At 35.3% G+C, this 14,138-nt stretch overlaps 1 protein-coding gene across 4 annotated transcripts in view; it reads right to left on the bottom strand.

Annotated features, from left to right (window-relative positions):
* The window catches only part of ARHGAP15 (Rho GTPase activating protein 15), a 621,973-nt gene that overhangs the window by 576,169 nt on the left and 31,666 nt on the right, over positions 1-14,138 (bottom strand). The gene's annotated exons all lie outside the window — the stretch shown is intronic.

The raw sequence follows: 14,138 nt of genomic DNA, 5'->3' as shown, positions 1-14,138 counted from the left end.
CTAGAGTTAAAGGTTACTGGTCAAAATGCTGAGCATGTACTAAACTCACAACCAACACACAGGGGCATTACAACTTTTTACAATGCTCACCACTGACAGTTCAGATTGAACCTGGAGGTGCCGCTTCTGGGACAGAGGCTTGACACATCTCCCCATGACTGAATCTTTGATTTGTGCTTGGAGATTTGTGTGCCTCAGGGACACTAATTAGTGTCTTTGGGAATCAGCAAACAATAATTGTTTTTGAAGTTTTGCTTATATAAATAACCACCTGAATATACAAAGGAACTATTTCTTCCTATTTTAAAATTTGTTCCCTTTAGGAGAGGCAACTTGGAAAAGATATACCCAAAGGAGACATTCATTTTGCAGTTATTTGAATGACAATTCAGTCTCTTTTGGTCTTCAGTAGGCATATGAAGAAGGTTGGAATACATATGTTAAAAGTTGGCAGTGCCAATTCAAATATCAGGTAGGTGATCTGACCCAGTGATGGGGGCCTGTTCAACTCCTATGAACTAGAGGGCACTTATTACATCTAGATAGAAGGCCCCTGACCTACAGCTCATTTTCTTTGAAGGATGAGCATTGTGGTGCTAGTTTGTTGGGGTCTTTTTTTGGTATTATTATTTTTTTTAATGTGAAAGCACACATATTAAAAAGTCCAATTAAAAAGAAAGAAGAGAAGCACACTATTTGGGTCAAATATAACACATTTTTTTTTCAAATTTATGTTTGTTTTTAAATTTTATTTTCTTATATCATTGTTCTCCCACCACTACAGAACATGTGACCCATCAGCATAGTGCCTTATGCTTGTCCCTCCCCTGTTTGACCCCTGTTCCTCTCTTGCTGTTTGACTCAGATCTATGGTCATCTTGCAAGTTTTGTCTTTTTCCTAATCCTTCATTCAGGTAAAACACACACATCGTATAAATTCCCTTAGGTCTTTGTTTCAAAGGAGTTTTCTTCCTCAAGTGAACCTATCCTTATCCCGTAAAGGCATACAGCTTCTGATTTGGAAAAGCAGAACTCCATAAAAAGAAATCTTGGTTATCAAGAGCTGAGTTGAAACTATTTGTGGAGATCACTTTTGTGTGTGTGTTTCATTTCTTATGAGCTGTTGTATTTCAAACAAAAAAAATGCAAATTCTAACAAGTTTAAAGGTTTTAAAATTAAGTTTAATTAGTAAAAATGTAACATAAATAAGTAATAAGATGAATAATCAAATCTAAGTTGATTAAAATAAAATGTTTTGAACTGGTAGATAGCATTTCTCACTTTTAAAGCCCTGGTATGATTCTTTTTTTATAAAATTTAGAAGTGCATTGCTTCATTGAAATACAAAGTAGCTTCTAATCAAGTTCAGAACTATTTAAACCCACAAAAGTTAAATCATAGATAACCCAGAATAAACAGACTATTTATAACTTGGTGACAAGAGAACACTATTTCCATAGATAATTCATTTTTTCAGTGTTGTCTAAAAGGCAGCAATATGTTTGCTAATTTATAATAATGTAAGAGTCTAAAACTGAATTTAAAACCAAAAGAGAAAATCTGAATAAGAAAATTCATATTTAGCTCTATAACAGACTGTTTTTACACTATCAGTGAAATGTGGTAGAAACCACATTTCCAAATTTATGTCTAACAATTGTCATCTTCTGAATTACCAAATTTATAACTAACGATTGTCATCTCTGACTTGTCACATTGGGCTCTCACCTCTGAATAGCCAGTCAATGAAATAACCAAGATTACAAACTAAGATGTCTAAAAAGGTCAAGCTAGTGCAATAATTAATGAAAGACACCACAATTCCAACTAAAGGCTTTCACATTCAAAAATTTAAAAACACCACCCCAGCCAATCCAAAAAAAAAAAAAAAAAAAAAATACCCATGGCAAAACTGAGTCACTTTTTTATAATCTGTGCTTTATACCAAATTAGCTTCAGTGTGGCATGTAAATGTATGTATGAAGTCAACATTGTCCTTATGCAGGTACTGGAAGCATGGGTGAAAGGAAATTATGAGAGTTCTGGTATATGATGGTGACCTTAGGAAATCTGGCTCATCCAACCCTGTTTCAGCCACACTGTCAGGCTGGAAACAGGGGGACTCAGAGTTAGAAAGGACAGAATGAATAAAGAGAAGCTCAAATTGACAGCCAAAAATTGCAAAAAGGTTCTCTTTGATGTATACAGAATCAAATCAAAATTTCTTTGTCCATTCTCCTAGCAAAATCGTCATATAATTACCCACACATTAGAGAAATAAGGGATTATGAAGTGTCAATAGAGCCTATTTTGTGCATGACTAAGTAATCAGGAAGATCTAAAAAGTACCTTGTCTTAGGCAGAGTTAAATCTTTAAATTTGTTAACAACTGACTAATTTATATTCCTGGATGATACCATAGTTAGCCTTAATTTGTTTACACAATTTGAAGAAAAAACTCACCAAAAAGTTTTCTTTCTTTCTTTTTTTTAATCTGAATGGAGTAAGCCTCAAGATAACTCATCCTACCATCTGAACATATTCTTCTTTAAATAAACAAATATATCACTAACAGTTGGGACTTTTTAGGTAGGTTTGTACGTTAGATCATCCCTTCCATAATTAACCCCACAGAATCCCACAAATCATAGATACTTGGAGGAAATACATGTTCAGCCAGACCCAGACCCTGACAGCTCAGATCACAGTATTTTTTTTTTTTAATCAAGAACTGGGTAAAAATTTTGAATGCTCTGTAAAATTCTAAATTTGATTTGTGTTCAATATCCATGTTGAAACCATCACCATTATAAACATCAAGTAAACATACTAAAAATTTTATTGTTATTCATAAAATTATTTCAATTCCAATTAAAAGTTTATCATATTTTCATTAACCAGGAAGTGGGAACAAAATGGTCATTATAAATTTAAACAGATAAGAATAATTGTAATTTGACTTGTTACCAAGGAAAGTACTTCAAAGATTTGTGCGTGTGAAAGGAAACAAGACACAGGAAATAGGTCAAAGTGTGAAAAAGAATGTTTAAAGAAGTTTAAAATCACATGGTCCTTAACTTCAAACTAAAAAAAAAAAAAAACTCTTGAAATTGACAACCCACCGAAATACATCCTTAGGAAAAGATAGTGAATGTCTCTTATTTCACAATCTAATATTAAACACCGTATGGATATTTATGACCAAACGGAAGGTACATGATGCTAATAGCAGTGTTGAGACTGAGGAGGTACCGGTGATGATGATAATACCTAGGAAGCAAACCAGCTGAACCTGTGCTATTCTGGAATAAGAATTGGAATATTACTTTTTTGCTTACTCTTAAGAGTACAGAAAATCGGGCCTCCCTGTTAGTGCAGGGGTTAAAGACAGCACTATCAAGCTATCCCCAGCCACTGCAGCATGAGTTTGATCCCCACCTGGCCAGGGAGAAGCCCACATGGCACAGCAGACCTCTCCTGTCTCACCCACTGCTCCCCTCAGCAGTGTATTTCAGTCAATCTGCCTGTTGTGCTCCCCACTCTCTATGGTGAATCCTCTCACCCCCTACACCTCTCATATGCATAAATAAATCTTTAAAAAAAAAAGGGTACAAAAAATCTTTTCTGAAATAGAGTAGGTGCCTAAATATCTATTGAATGACTAATAAAATGCACTAATGAATGAATGCATGCATGAAAATGGCTGACCTGTGCACCCATTTGCCATATGGTGGCCCTAATGGAGACTCAAGTAGAGGCAGGGTGGAGATGGTGACTACTCAATAAACAGGGAATTATTAATGCAGGGACCTCAAGATACAACATTCAAGTAATATATTTTAAGATTTTTGTTATATAAGATAGACGACAGCAGTATAATAACAATTACAAGGATCCCTTAAATATATGGCTTTATTACTCAAAATGTGTTGTAGATTAGAATTATAAGGATGCCACATTAATAATCTGTGTGAGAAAGACTAAATCATTAGTGTATTTAAGACAAAAAAGAATGTTTTTCTTTTAAAAAAAAAAAAACTATGATATTAAAAGCACATCCGGGAATGTAAACTTCTTTCCTGCTATTTGATCATGTGTTATTAGCATTAACACTGTCAATAATTCATGGTGAAAAAGGAAGTTGCCATGAGAGGTTGCCATTGTCAGGCAACAATCAATAGTAAAGGCACAACATGTGATGTATTATCAAGTATCAGCCAGATTCACTGTTATGGATTTTAAAAACATTAGTAGTACACTCAGTTTGTCTAACCTGAGCTCAGTTTATTTGTTCATTAACCTTTCACTGTTGACTGTACACGATATCTTGAATATATTTTATTTAAGTAAAGAATATCAGCTCTGAGCCTCTAGGATTTGCCCTGGGCCTCTAGGATTTGCCCCCATGTTTTGATGTTGGCATATATATTTGAGCCAACAAAATTGTCGCTTTGTTTTCCCTTCTTCCTGTATTGGGTCACTCTGTGCTATATGATATAATCTAAGACAATTCAATGCAAGGAGACACATGTCCCTTCTCATTGGAAATAGGAAGACTCTGGCTTCCTATTACTCTGTGGGGAAGAAGGCAGGTCAGTGCCAAAAAGTAGTGACAGAAAGTTAATGTCATCACTATTCCTCTTCTTTCATAGAATGATAAAAAAAGATCACGAGGCAAAAACAGCACTGGTTTCTTCAGGAAGGAATAAAAGAAAATGGCACTTTGGTAGTTTATGTTTATGATAGTGTGGAAGGGCACTCACATAAAAAACAAGACTACTATTTCTGAACACTTTCAAACACATTCTTAATCTAATATCATCTTGGAATCTCAGGGGGAAAATGTTCACTTATTGAAATCACCTCCTAAGGGATAAATAAAAGTGAAACATTAGTAGCCATTTGGCTTTGTTTGATTTAGGAAGTAAAATCAGCTGATTTATTTTCTCTTGGTTTTCAGAGTCAGACATCTAAAACATCTTAATACTTAAATACCTGACTTTGGTTTTGTTTCATTTTATGTTCTTTTTTTTTTTCATCACCCAAATGTTGGTGGATAAAATAATTTAGACACAAATGGGTGAGAGGTCTGTGTCAGCCAACATAATTTTTGTTATCAAAGGCATTTGCACATGGAGAATGCAACATATAATGATGACTACAGCCACAAAAACAATACGCTAGTGCTTCTCCAGAAATAAAAAGAGATATATAATTATAATAAGTCAGAGGGAGAGGAGAGAGAATAAAGTAACTCTGAACTTTGTCTGAGTTTTGTCACATTCCCCCAAAGATTTTACCCATATTTTTTGAGTATACAAATGTACAACCATAGGTCTTGTTACAACTCAAGTCTGATATTTCTACATCAACTGATAGCCACTGCATTGGAAGTAAATCGAGATCATAAAAATCCATACCTCAAAGGAGAAGCTTATGAAATTGCATGTAAAGAAGATGACATCATTTCAGGGAGAAAGCACCACATAACTATACATTTCCTAATTTACTTGCAACGATCATTAATATAAAATAAATAATGCCCTTTCCTGACCTGATATTGTTTGGAGATGATTTGCTTATGAGGTTTTAATATGCACTTTGAAAACTGACATGTACTTTACCCACACCTCTTTAGGAACATAGGGATTCAAAGGCTGGATAAAATACTTTCATGCTTCCCAACACAAACCTGGGAGGGTAATTAAACAGATGGTAACAATAAACCAAATCTAAATACATCAGGGAATGGAGCCCCTTTCAAAAAGCCTTACACACTGAAGGGAGGGGAAAAAGCAAGTCTGGGGAAGTGTTTTAGCAGCCAACACCTTTCTGTCTGTCTTGACCTTAAAAGCAGAAGCTAACCAACCATTTAGGGATGGGTTTCCTATCAGCTGGGAGAGGTCACGTTGGTGGTATCCCGCACACTCTGAGGGATGGAAATACAAAATAGATTGTATGACTCTAAAGGAATGCTACTGTTCCTTAGGATTGCCTTCAGAGATGTCAGTTATAGAAACACCGTTTTTAATTGTTTCCACCACAATTTTCCCCTCCTAACAGACACGTAGTTCCCGACCACCCCTACACTCATCAAATCTTTCTAACATAAAGGACTTATATGCTTTGAAATACAAAGCTATTTTCTTCTACGAGTCCAAAAAATAGGTGTTGCCGATTTTTGTGATGACACAAGTATTTTGAATATTTCAACTTCATTATTGATTACAGAATGATCTCCTATTTATTCTAGCCTTGAAACATATTGGAATTCTACTTATATTTATCTCAGACCTTAACAGTATCAGTTTGTCCTGACTTGTATCAACAGAAGAAGAATACAAAAGTTATCTTGGTATTTTGACTTGAAAATATATCTATATGGTTAATTTTTCTAGAATATAAAATAAGTTCAAATATGTAAATATGAACATCTTGCTTTGTATATATCTATACCTATATAGAATTGTATAGATGCAACATGTCTGTTAGGGTGTGTGTGTGTATGTGTGTGTACATACACACAGAAAGAACCCGTTATACATAGAAAAGGATCTTGTTAGTGGGGGATTTGCCATGTCATTGTGCCATCACACAAAAAGCTGCTATTTTGACATTATATAAGACACTTACAACCTGGGGGATAATCCAGTCAGTGTTTGTTCTTTTGTTTCTCAACCTGCTTTTGTTCTCTGCTTCACCCTGTAAGTTGTTTGGAAGCCATTTATGAGAAATTTTCAGCAAATGTATAACAATGATTTAGCTTAACTATGTGCCAGGAGAAGTAAATGACAATGTGCAACATATTGTGCTTTAGATTAATCAAGGTCATAATGATGATCTAGTAGAGGCCATTTTTGAAAACTGAGGCAAAAACTAAAATGGGGAAATGTGTACCATATAGACAAATAAATCATATGGCAAACATTATTTTCCAGCTTGCATTTTTACCTCCTCATGGGTGCACATCATCATGTAATGCTGTCCAATTTTAATTTGTGGGTTTTGATACTTAAAAGTATAAAAAGATTGTTCCCATCTTTCTTCTGATAAAAATACACCTAAAATGACACAAATCATCTTTGAAATTTGCCACAAAACTCAGTTAGTAAGATTGACTCTGCTTCCATAGCCATACAGTAGTGTATGGATTAAATAAGAGTTGCTGCAAATAATTTAGTGGAGAAGCATAGTTACTGCCACATGGAGTATTAGGTAACCTTTTTTAATTAGAGTGTACACTTTAGATTACTGATTATGAACATCAGGGGACCTGAGATTTTGATTCATCAGTAATTCTCCTTTATGCCTACACTAAGATGTAAAAATGAGACCTCTGGCTCTAACTCGCTATTTCAGAGACTTTACATGCTGGTGTGGAAGCTATTTTACCTGTAATCTCTAGTACTGCTCTGCCCCCTTGTGCTGCTACGGTGAACTCAACAGAGGAACAGTTTGCCTTAATCTCTGTGAGTGAACTACACAAAAACCCCACTGTCACTTCTCACTTTTCTGGCAAGTTCAAGGTCAGTGTCTAGCTATTTTCAGCTCATCTCTTCTTGATCCATGCAGAGAAATGACAAGGTAACATGATTCGGGGTCAGCTGTATTACAGGAACCGTTACATAAACGGAGAAAGTGAAAATCAATCCTAGCTGACAGTGACTTCGGGATAATCAACGCACACTGGATGCCTCTGTCAGCTCGGCTGCATCAAACACCGTGTGACTTCTGTCAGATCCTTTTAATAAAACTATATTCTCTCTTTCAGCAACCTAACTAAACATTTCACTTGGACTGAATTTTTTAGACTGTGTTAGCCTTCTAGATTTGTAAACTGTGCCAATAACGTCTTGAAAATTTTCATGGGAGATACCCATATCCTGCAGTTTGTTACTCAGCTGAGAGAGAAGGTCCTGCTGCCAAACCTGTTCTTCCTGACAGCTCTATGGGAATTTTCATGCAGACTGTTGCATCTTTTGCAATGAACTTAACACTCTTCCCAAATCATCCTCGGCCCTCACTTTTCTCTCCTTTATGGTAGCAGAACTTATCATCAGTCATTTCTGGTAGGAGATCAGGTTTCTTTCTCCTTTTTCAAATGATCATTGGTGTTCTCCTTTTTATCTCTGTGTTTTCTACTAATGCAGAGTTGAAAGGCAGTACTTAAAGGATGGTGCACACTAGTGGCATTCCCACTGACAGCACCTGATATGTCATGTTAGGAAGGAGCTATTTTATCCCACCCACCTTGTGCTGCCTTGAAGCTGCAGCATGCAGTACTCCAGTGAAGTACAATTTGCCATAATATTAGTTGTCAGTAAATTCAAAGACGGAACTCCTAAAGCTATAAAATGGATTAGAAGCAATTTAAAAAAGAATTAACAAACTAGAGTAAGAGTATACTGTCAACAAACAAATGCTCCATCATAGGACTGTAATTTGGAATTTTAATTACCCCTCTGCTTCTGTAACAAAACAATGTCTGAACTGGCAGCGATTTGAATCTCTCACAGGTCATTGAGCATTCTAGTTAATTACTCTATGAATAGCCTGTTTTTCTCCCCTCTGGAAACACGTTTCTAATGGCAGTCAAGGTCTGACAAATGTGTCATCTACATAATTAGCTAGGAAGCAACACAAAACATTAAACATGCTTTGTGCCGACAACTATCAAAACATTTCATTTGTTGTCAATTATTCATTACTTTGTAGGTTCTGAAGGGGTTGTTATTATGGAAATAAGTCCAGATGCTAACAAGGTTAGAGTTTTGGATTCAAATTAGTAATCAGAGGACTAACTTTTAAAAAAATGTATCTCATGTACATTCAGCGCCATGTTCAATCAGTAGGAGATTATAAACAAATTTAGCTATGCTCAAGTTAAAATGGAAACTACTCACTCAAGTATGTGAATTCAGGGACGCTGGATCATTCTTTGAAGTGCGGTCCCTCCACTATCATGGTAAACTTTCTGAACCTTTTGGCAAGTCCAATTTGTGCTTAGTAAACAGAGTTAAAGATTTCACAGCATGAGGTGACAGGGAAAGGCAAGGCCAAGGAAAGAAATCTCTGGTGGTTTTTGATTCTTCTCTCCTCACCTCCCCAGTCCCTCCAGGGCATATTGTGTAGTATTCAAAATTCTAGCTAATAAACTTTTTCATCTGCTGTACAGATTGTTACCTTAGGTAACCCTTGAATTCTTTTTTTTTTTTCTGTTTGTGAAAAATCTTGCTTGTTTTATTATTGTTTGAATGTGGTATATAAAGCAAAGTAGTATCTTGAAAGCAGCACTCCTACTGTATATAGAGGATATAAAAAGATTTCTCAACAAAATTGACCTCTCAGTAGCAAAGAAAATTGCAGTGGAAGACACATTATTGTGTAGTCATATCTGAGGCTTAGATCTATGGAGAGTTTCAACTCCACTGTCTCCAGCTTTTCCTTATAAACCAAAATGGCTTACAAATGTCATCCACAATAGTCCAATAAAGATTAGGAACAAAACACTGTCCTTACATTGATGAGATAAGAAAGATTTAACTGCAGAATGCAGTATATGAGAACAGTTCATAAGACTGGTACTCGAATGAAAAATAAATAGAATTAAAATTATATTTCCGTGTCTAGAACTTAATTGAGATGATCAGTTTATTTTTACATAGTGTTTGATCAGATGCCTGTGCTACAGAACTTGATAAAAAGAAAGCAAACAAATCCTATCAGAAAAATAAAGAAGACCCATTATCTACATGGTGAGCAAAATATATCAGAAAATAATTCTACCCTGAGCACTGAAAATACCCAGTTAATAAAAAAAATGATCAGCCACATGCTAAGAAAAAATAATTGTCTGTATCTATATTTTTCAAAGCAAAAAGGCAGTCACATCTTACACTAAATAGGGCACATTAAAATAAGCTTTAATAATCTTTATGCAGGAGGAAACTAATCCATTTTCAGATCATGCGATCCACAGCAATAAAAGGAAATCATCAAACTAAAAACAATTTTAGAAATGGCTGCAGACTCTCATTTAATTAACATGCAACAGATCATATATTTATGAGAAAGTCAAAATATTTAGGAAGCCTATAATCCTGTAAGCCTTAATGTGGTATAAAAACAACAAATAAATGCAAAGTGTTACTGTTATACATGCCTGCCTGATCAATGGTTTTCACATATTGATCTATAAATGGAGTTGACAGTCTGTGTTGGCTGCACATTTTCCAAGCAGTGCTATTTTTGCACAAAACCAATACGGGCAATTACCTTTGTTTGAGATGCCAAGTCTTATCAATTCAATGTGATTTAGTGTCATTTTAATTAAATATCAGGATCCACTTCAGGACAATTTATACAAACAAAGCCTCAAACCTAACTACAAGCTTGATTTGAAGTAAACATGGACAACTCCTACAGTCTCATAATATTTCTCAAAAACTCTGCTAAACAGAAGGTTTATATTTTTAGTAGCAATTTTATGTCTGCCTCTCTGGCTAGCCACAACTTTGGCAAGTGTCCTATAAGCACAGAACTAAGAAACAAAAGAAAATTGTTTCCTCTCTCTTCTTATATTAAAAAGAAAAATGAGCAAGTACAGCATGTTAACGGAAGCAAAAGGAGTCTTGTATGATAACATTTAGAAATGCCTCGACTTAAGTCTTTATCTGAAAGCTAATAAAGAGCTCTTCCCTGCCCACGATGGCCATGAATGAAGTAAAGCACTTCTGCAGAGTTGTACAAAATGGAAATGGTGAATATCCATACGTGTTGCTGCTTAAGACACCGGCATTAAACGCAGAGACTGATCTTGCCAGCAAATCCTATGTCTGCAGTTTTCCTGACTTGGGCTATTTAAACTCTTCATTAATATCTATTCTAAACTGTCTAGTAGGCTGGTGCATGACTCTTATAAATAACATCAAAGTCACATTAAAGCTTTTGCATTAGCTCGTTGGTGGATTGCACATTAGCCTTTTCAGCCCATACACAGGCACACCTCACTTGCCCCATTTCCATTCACTAAGCTGCCTGCTTCTGTGTTTAGCACATTCGGGTAAATAGTCTACCTTTAAGAAGTCGCACTCTGGTGCTCAGGATGAGACAACAAATCATTGAGACCAAAAAGGGTTCCATCCCCACCAAGGAGAGTTCTCCAGATCTCACTTACAGATAGGCAATTTTCTTGCTAACCATGTCATCCCCTGTCCACACTTCCCACACCACCAATTTTTCCCAGGTAGCAGGGCGGGCTCTTAGAATTTTGAAAATACATCAGTCCTATTACCCACATAAAAATGATTACTTGGTGTTTAAAGAAAATGATGCACACAACCAATAAAATACTAATGGAGAGTCGATACCTGCTCCACTGAAATGTTTCCCTGAAGCACTGAGGTAATCAAAACTTTTAATTTAACAAGTAAAATTCACCTGTGATTGCATAGCTTAGGATCATATAAATATTCATATTGGCATTTCAAAATACCCTTCACTTTGAAATACCAAGAATAATAGGTTCTTATGACTGAGGTAGAATTTTATATTTTGTTTTAAGTTTGCAGTCATATTTTTAATTGAACAAAATAAAAAAGAGGAATTTATGAATTAATGATTGAAAGTATATACTTGATTTGACCCTAGTGGTGATCACTTTGTAATGTTAAATCACTCTGAATGTGATATCAGATCCTGCGATTATTTATTCCAATGATTCATATTAGATCTGCATAATTATTATGTCGGTAAAACAAGTTATATAGATATGCACATGATATGTAGATATCATATATTTTAAATGGATGCATAACATACATGCAATGCATTTCTGACTTGTGAGTAAAAAATACTCTTTTCTGTGCAGATCAGACGTCCATATCTCTGTGACAACGAGCCATATTACATGTGAACATGAGCACATATTTTTAGTACGGAGCTCTTCCCACTTCTCTTGAGTTCAAAATCTCCCCCCTTTGACCTCACCCCAACCTCCAACTTCTAAAAAATCAAGTTCTTAGTTTAGCTTGAGCAGATATCTTTAACAGGCTTGTTTGAATAAATATGCCAAAATACTTTACATTCTGTCAGTATCTAGTCAGAAAATTGTGCATGGAAAAAAGAGATGAAAAGAACTGAGACAGAAAGAAAATTAGTGCCATGGCAAACTTTCAATGCTGTATCTCTGAGCCAAGTTTTCTCGGTGAAATGACATATCCTCACTAAAATACCCCTTTTATATAATTATGCACTGAGCACACATAACCAAAAGTAACTTTTATTTTTGTTCCTTATCGAGGAATACATATTGCCCAGGCTAAGAATGCAGAAACAAAAGCTGGGATAATTATAGCTCATTTAACTTTGGAAAACTCTTATTCTCTAGCAGTCCAGCATATAACCCCCTAAACTAAAGTTATGTAACAAGGTAATATCAACAATGAGAAACTGCATGATAAAATCCTGCCCAAAAGTGAAAAATGCTAATTTTGTCTCATTTAGCAGCTGGATACAGAAATGCTCATTAGTTTTAAGAGGGTTAATCCTTTTAACTTTTGCATATTGATATGCCAATTATGCCTAATTGTACAAGAGGCATCAGTCAAGGTAATAGTGCATAAACACATGAAAGTTATTAAGTACATCCCAACATGTAATAAAGTAGGTGTTAATTGGTAGCTGAGTTCTGCGGGCTATTGAGGTGGATAATTCATTGAGAGATGGATCACTTGTAATTTCTCTCCATAATTCCTTTTGCAGTCTCATGCTGTGATGTTTTCATGCTTGTCAAAAACAACTGCGGCATAGTGCCTTTTGTTAAACACAGCCAATAAAATATGTTAGGCATCATTAAATATACTTAACTTTTAAACTTTTTCAAAGGTACAGTTCTAACTGATAATACATTATAGAGATTCCAATAATTTACTCTAACCACAGTCTCAAGTTCATAGTTGAGGAACATTTTAGCTGGTTTAAAAGCAAAGTCAGGCTGGTAGTGCTGTGCCTCCCAGCAGAAAATACTTTAAAATGAGAAAGTAAATAAAGAAAACCGCATCTCTTGGTACCTTATCTGGGGATATGTTTCTTACTTGCAAAGTATAATTGCTGAATTCTTCATGCTAAATTTGCCTATAACACCTAAAGAAAAAATGATTAAAATCATGCATTTCTCATGATTTCTCAAGCTCCTGAGATTATTGAGGGTTAATTTTGCACTTCAAAATCAAGTGAAAAATGGGAAATAAATATAATTGGTAACATGCTAGTCACCAAGTTTATCTCATTTAATAACTCAGTTAGGGAGCTGAATATTTCATAGACCCCTACCATATTAACAGAACACTCAATTAATAGCTCACTTGTTTCTGCAGGGTGACTGGAACTCACAGGCTGTCCCCAGCTAACCTACTCTCGCTCTTGGTCTCACTGTGAGAAACAAAATAGATCTGGGGTCCAAAAGAGTGGCTAACATTGCATAAATAATTTTGTAACATCCTATGGCCTCAGCTGCAAGTTACCACCATTATGGAAGAAAATTAACCAGAGGAGACTCATCACAATCAGTGTGTTTAGTGGCTCAGGATGCGTGCAGGGGCAGGGACACAATTGGCAGTAGAGTTCATCTCTAACTATTTTATTTCAAATCTTCCTAATGACACATTATGGAGACAAAATGGCTTCCTCTCCAAACCTTAAATCGCCACACCATTACAATCGGTAAACTCATTCCAAACCAAATTGTTCTCTTTGATATCAAATATTGTTGGGAAATTTTAAGGAAGAGATTTTCACATTTTTTTTTAAAGATTTTTTTTTTTTTTTCTCAGTTCATTCTTAGCTAATTTTAGCCTCTGGCTTTTCAAGTGATGTACTGTATTTGGAAGTACAAACACCACATGCTAGCATAACCTCATTATTTTTATGACACTGAAGCATGATAGTGGAGGCCCTTAAAATGAGTCAAAGGTGCTCTTCAGTGTAGCTCCAAATCCACTTTATCACTCTGGATTAAGCCCAGCTCTTCTCTTGTAACTGGGGATATTATTATGACTATAAGTAGGCAAGATAAAATACATTACAAAAACAGTTTTTTCATGCACATTAGGAAAACAAATAAAACAAGGCTAATTAA

This window comes from Talpa occidentalis, unplaced genomic scaffold (assembly GCF_014898055.3).
Source record: "Talpa occidentalis isolate TD23 unplaced genomic scaffold, MPIMG_talOcc4v2.1 talOcc4.3, whole genome shotgun sequence".
Lineage (NCBI taxonomy): Eukaryota > Metazoa > Chordata > Mammalia > Eulipotyphla > Talpidae > Talpa > Talpa occidentalis.
The sequence above is the reverse complement of the archived record's forward strand: the minus strand, read 5'-3'. Positions and strand labels throughout refer to the sequence as shown.